The 5,597-nt window shown below is 39.8% G+C and overlaps 1 non-coding gene across 1 annotated transcript; it reads left to right on the top strand.

Moving 5' to 3' along the window:
- The first annotated feature begins 2,910 nt into the window (after positions 1 to 2,910).
- On the top strand, positions 2,911 to 3,074 carry LOC141425960 (U1 spliceosomal RNA). The gene has a single exon (XR_012451086.1). It is a non-coding gene; the product is annotated as a U1 spliceosomal RNA (small nuclear RNA).
- The last annotated feature ends 2,523 nt before the right edge of the window (positions 3,075 to 5,597 follow it).

The following is a 5,597-nucleotide window of genomic DNA, read 5'->3' as shown; positions in this document are numbered from 1 at the left end:
AAAATTGGACTTTATTCCAGTTCTGAAACTAATTTGTTTTATGATCAAGTAAAAAAGTGTTACCTGTCTAAGTGTTATTTTTATTCACAAGATGACCTCTAGGGCCTCTTCCAGCTGTATTAGTCTATGAATCTCTACCAATATAGACTCAATAACAATGCTGGTGTTAGTTGTGGTAGGCTAAACTGCCATTACAAATAGACCTAAAACCAAATATAAATCTATTTCTCTCACAGGTCCAGGACAGGTGTTCTAGGTCAACTAGGAGCTCTACACCCTAATTTTATTCAGGGAAATGGTCTAAAGATACTACGTCCAAACTCATTCTGCTAATGAACCTTTCTGATCCATCAGAAAGGGGGCAAGTTGATGCCCAGGGCCAGGGATATCCTGCAAAGTAAATAAAGCAAAGATAATACACACTTTCCCATCTTTAATTCCTCTGGAAAGAGCCTTAACACATGGTACCTAGGTATAACAATCCCAGAGTGGGATCCATTCATTACTCCATTACTGGGGAAGAAAAGGAGACAGGATTTGGGTGAAAAAAAAGCAATCTTTGCTGTATCCATAATGCCTATATGACATTTCAAAGACTGCTAAGCTTTTCAAATACTGAATTTTCACCACAGTTCTATAAAACAGCTAGTAGGATGCCTATTCTATAGGTGTAAAACCTCGTCTCTGAGAGTTTAAGCCAAACACATGAAGTCTCACAGTTGAGAACTGATCTGAGCTTCAATTTCAGGTCTGCTGGTTATTGTATACTTTATAAATGCTAAATGGAAATATTTGCATAGTGAATGGTCATTAGCATAAATCTGCATATGATGGAATTTAAAGAACAAAGAAACATCATTGTGAAAGAGGAAATGCTAAAGCTTGCCACAGGCTCAGGACTGCTACTTAAATATTAAGTGGTCTCTAGATAACCTGGAGAGAATTTAAGAAATGAAATGAAAAAGATGGGGCAGAATTGAGGAAGAGTTTAGAGTTAAGGCATTTACTCATTTTGGTGTCACTTTCAATTGGTTTACAAAGCACATGTAAGGACAGAGAGATTGCAAGAAATATTTTGATTAGAGGGAAAAGTGAATCAATAAAAAGCCCAGAGTCTGAAACTACTAAAAACAAAGTTATATTTGGCTGTCCCACACACAGAGAAGTGGTTTTGCACAGGCAGGTGTGTTGGCAGACTGCTAAGAATGACATATCCCACCCTATTCTGAGCCATCAGGCACACTCACAAATCACTTGCTCCTTCAACTATTTTATACTCGCTATGAAAATCCATCCATAAACTGCCAATAAACCAACCTCATGCCTTTTGGAGGAATTGGCAAGCAATCTCTAAGTACAACTTTGAAAATTCCTACCTGGTTTAAACAAAGTTTCTAGGAAAATAAAAGAATCCCTAAAGAATGTAGGTATAATTATTCTTAGTTCTAACCATCAAAAAAGATTGAAATCGTAATATTTCAGAATGGTTTCTCTTCCAACTTCCTCCCTAGGCGCATTCATATAATTTCACAGACTGAAAGGTCCCCTTTCTCACAAATCTTTTTGAAATTGGTCATTTTTTAAAACAACAGTAGTTTTATTGGTTACCAGCTCTATGTAAGGAATGTTGTGAGGAGTCCCAGAGCTCAGCTGTCATTCATAAAGCTTTCAGGGAAGGGACATTGGTAAAGCCCAACAAGTCGGTTATAATGTGCCAGATGGGACAGGTAATTTATTATTTTACACCACAAGTTAATACAGGACTACCTGTGCCCTTTCTGAGAAGGGTAGAATCACATCCTTATCCATGGATGTGATTCTTCATGAAGAATTTTTAGAATTTTGCCACTGATATCCTGTCATAATAAAGTTTCTGCTAAGTCCCCTGAACCTTTTCTCCTGACTCATTTTTATTCTAGACATTCAGAGGCATTACAGAGACAGGGCTCAGTACCTTTTGTCATCATTTAAGAGAAACTGGGGATTCTTCCAAATTTTGCCACCATGACCTTATAAAAATCTAACTATAACCAACTTACTTGAGCAATTGCTTTTACATCCAAGTCTGTCACTATCTGGATATATTTATTGAACACTTTTGTGTTTTCAGCATTGAATTCAACAGATAACAGAGCAGAAAGGAGATAGAAGTACAGAATTTTTGCAATCTAAGGAGTCTAAATTTACCTCAAAAGTTGATGATGTTTTATAAATACAGTTCATCCTGATGTTAATTTCTCTGGTCTTTTGTTTACACAAGAAAGCTCTAGGCTGGGTTAGGATACACTGAATAGTGTATAAACAAATGCTATTATGCCCAAATTCAACACCCAAATGAACCAAAATATGGATTATGGTATCTCTTTATGTTGCAATTTCTACTTAAAAATAGAGGCAAGTGTAACACTCAGAAAATACAAAAGAAAACCAACTTGGTGTTCTCATGATTCCCATTTTGACCTTTTCATCAGTGTCTGAGCGCTGTACAAAGGAAAAAAACAATTGTAGTCACTAAGTGACCCAAAGTGGAGAAAGCCCTAGCGTGGTGTTAAGGTACTATTTCCCCGAAGAACTCCCTCCCAGAATCTAGACCTCTCACCAGCCCCTCAAAACTCTGTGGGTTTGCACATGTTCCCCAGCTTAGAAAATGTCCCTTGTTTACCATATCAGCCACTATTTTTTACAACTTCCTTTCTTTCTCCCAAGGACATGAGAGCAAACGCTTATCTCCTGTTTCAGGACAAACTGGGTTCTGAGGCAACTCCCTCAGGAAGCAATAGCAGCCATATTTATTGCATGGATTCATTTTAAAAGTCCTGGTCTGAAAAAGTGAAGCCTCTAAAAACTTGGAAGACCAGGGTGTGACTTTTCCCACTGGGGTAATCAAGTCAGATGTGTAAGAAATGTGTCATACTTACCTGGCAGGGGAGATACCATGATCACGAAGGTGGTTTTCCCAGGGCGAGGCTTATCCATTGCACTCCGGATGTGCTGACCCCTGCGATTTCCCCAAATGTGGGAAATTCGACTGCATAATTTGTGGTAGTGGGGGACTGCGTTCGTGCTCTCCCCTGAAAACAAAAAAAAACAGAAATGTGTCTATAGAACCTTCAATTATATCCACCCTTTCAAACATGGATGCCACAGGTGTTGGTGAATATAAAAGCTGTACCTTTTGAAGTGAAAAAAAACAAAGAATCTGCTTCTATACAACTCTGCCATAGGTCTCTTTTTCTTAATGTATCTATGCATTTGAATTGTGTCTATTCTTATCTAAATGATATTACCCTTGTCATTAGCTGTTAGAGTTCGAGAAGTTCTCTGACTTCTCCAATAGTCAGTCACAAAGTCAATTATATGAGGATTCCAAGATGGCAGCTAGAGGTAGGAAGCAGAAAGCGAGCCTCCTATAGTGAAATCTTGGAGAGATGCTGGAGACACACTTTGCAGGCATAATCACTGAGAAAAGGCATAACTTTGACCCCTCCACACCTCCAGCTGGTGCAGAGAATCTCCACTTCACATTAAACGGAGAACCGAGGAGGGTCCCCAGGCCGCCAGTGGCCGGCACCCACTGGGAAGACGTGGACCAGGTGAGTGTCGCGGTACCACGGTTCTCCCACAGACAAGCCTGGGCCAGAGCAGCATAGCCCCCTGGACAGACTGACCTCCATCCAGGGAAAAAAAAAAAAAAGAGAGAGAGAGAAACTGAGTAATAAGCAATAAGAACAGTTAAGACACGCTGGAAAGAGGGTGAGGCGCCCTGAGCGCTGAAGATTGGGGGAATGGAATCCTTCCCGGGACTGTAAATAAACAAGCTGGGCAGGCTGGAGAGGCTCTGGCAGGAGCGGGGCATGTGCCCAGCAACCAGGAGCGGGAAAGCTTGTGAGAGTGGCATAGGGAGAAAAACTCCACAGGAGAGGAGGGAAGACCCACTTCCCACATGAACTGTAAACAAACATGGCGGCCGGCAGGAGCAGCAGCACCGCCCAGTAATCAGGAGCAGGAAAGCTTGTGAAAGTGTCAGTGGGAGGAAAACTGCACAGGAGAGGGGGGAAGACCCACCTCCCACATGAACTGTAAATAAACATGCAGGCCTGACAACGCGGGGGCAGTGTCACCTTTCCCAGTACTTGGAAAGGGAAAAGCCTGTAGCAGAGGCTCCTGCACAGGAGAACTCTGAACAAACAAAGCCTGTGGGACCAGGTGAGTGCTAAGTTCACCCCAGAGATCTGCATAAATAACGCCACCAGCTACAGCAGGCTGAGAGCAGCAGGCAGGCAAGCCACAGTTGCAGATACCACTCTCAGAACAGTCTCCAGACTCTTTTTTTTTTCTTTTTCTCCCTACCTTTGATGAGAGAACAACAGAATTACACTTGCAAACCAAAAAACTTACTGAAACTGTATTGCATTTGAACTTGGGACACTTGGTGGGGCTTTTCTTTGTGTGTGTGTGTGTGTGTGTGTGTGTGTGTGTGTGAGTGTGTGTGTAGTTTTGTTCTACTTTATGCATCCCCTTTGATGAGACAACTACAGAACAACATCTGAGGCACCAACAACAGGAATGGAGATTGAGATGGACACCCAAATTATTAAGACTGAAACTGCATTGCATATAAACTTGGAAGTTTTTTGTTTTTTGTTTTTTGGGTTTTTTTTTAATTTCTATTTTCCATTTTATTTTAATTCATTTTTATGTATAGATATTTCTTTCATTTACTTTTTTTTATTTTTTTATCTTTGATTTTCAATCCTCTCTCTGTCTCTCTAATGTCTGTTCAGCTTACTGTCGATTAGTACACTAACACTCCCTGTTTATACCTTTGAAACTCTCTTGTCTGATACCTTGTTCTGCTTTCTCCCTCTTGTCTGTATATTTGTTTTCCCCTTTTCTTTAACTTCTTGCTTTCCATCTCAGCTCACTCTTCCATTCTAAATATTATCATTGTTATTATTACAAGCTAGAAAATACTTAATTACACACAGTACAGGGACAGTAACAATACCAAGGACAATGATGGGAAGACAGAAAAAACAGGGAAACCAGTTTCCCCACAGCAAAAAATTAGTACAGGAACCAGAGGGGAATGAAGAGAACAGAAACTCAGATCCAGACTTCAACAAAATGAAGATAAACTATGCCAAAGGACCCAATGAAGCCCACAAGAATAATTTAAAAGAAGACATACTACAAGTACTCAATGAGAATTTTATAGAGATGATACTGGATAGGGTCAACCAAAATGTACAGGAGACACTCAAGAAATTCCAAGACAACAAAAATAGAGAATTTGAAAAAGCAAAAGAAGAAATAAAGGAAACCATAGAAGCACTGTATAAACACCAAAGTGAAAGAACACAATGAATAAATGGATAAATGAACTCAGGACAAAAATACACAATATTAAAGAGGAAAACTGCAAGGATATGGAAAACCTCAGAAAAAAGAATGAAACAGAACTGCAAAACAAAATGGAAGGCCAATCCAGCAGAATAGAACAAACAAGACAGAATCTCAGAACTTGAAGATGAAATGGTAATTAAAGGAAAAACCGAAGAACTGTTAATTAAACAACTCAAGACCTGTGAAAAGAA

Source organism: Castor canadensis, chromosome 8, assembly GCF_047511655.1.
Source record: "Castor canadensis chromosome 8, mCasCan1.hap1v2, whole genome shotgun sequence".
NCBI classification, from domain to species: domain Eukaryota; kingdom Metazoa; phylum Chordata; class Mammalia; order Rodentia; family Castoridae; genus Castor; species Castor canadensis.
The sequence above is the reverse complement of the archived record's forward strand: the minus strand, read 5'-3'. Positions and strand labels throughout refer to the sequence as shown.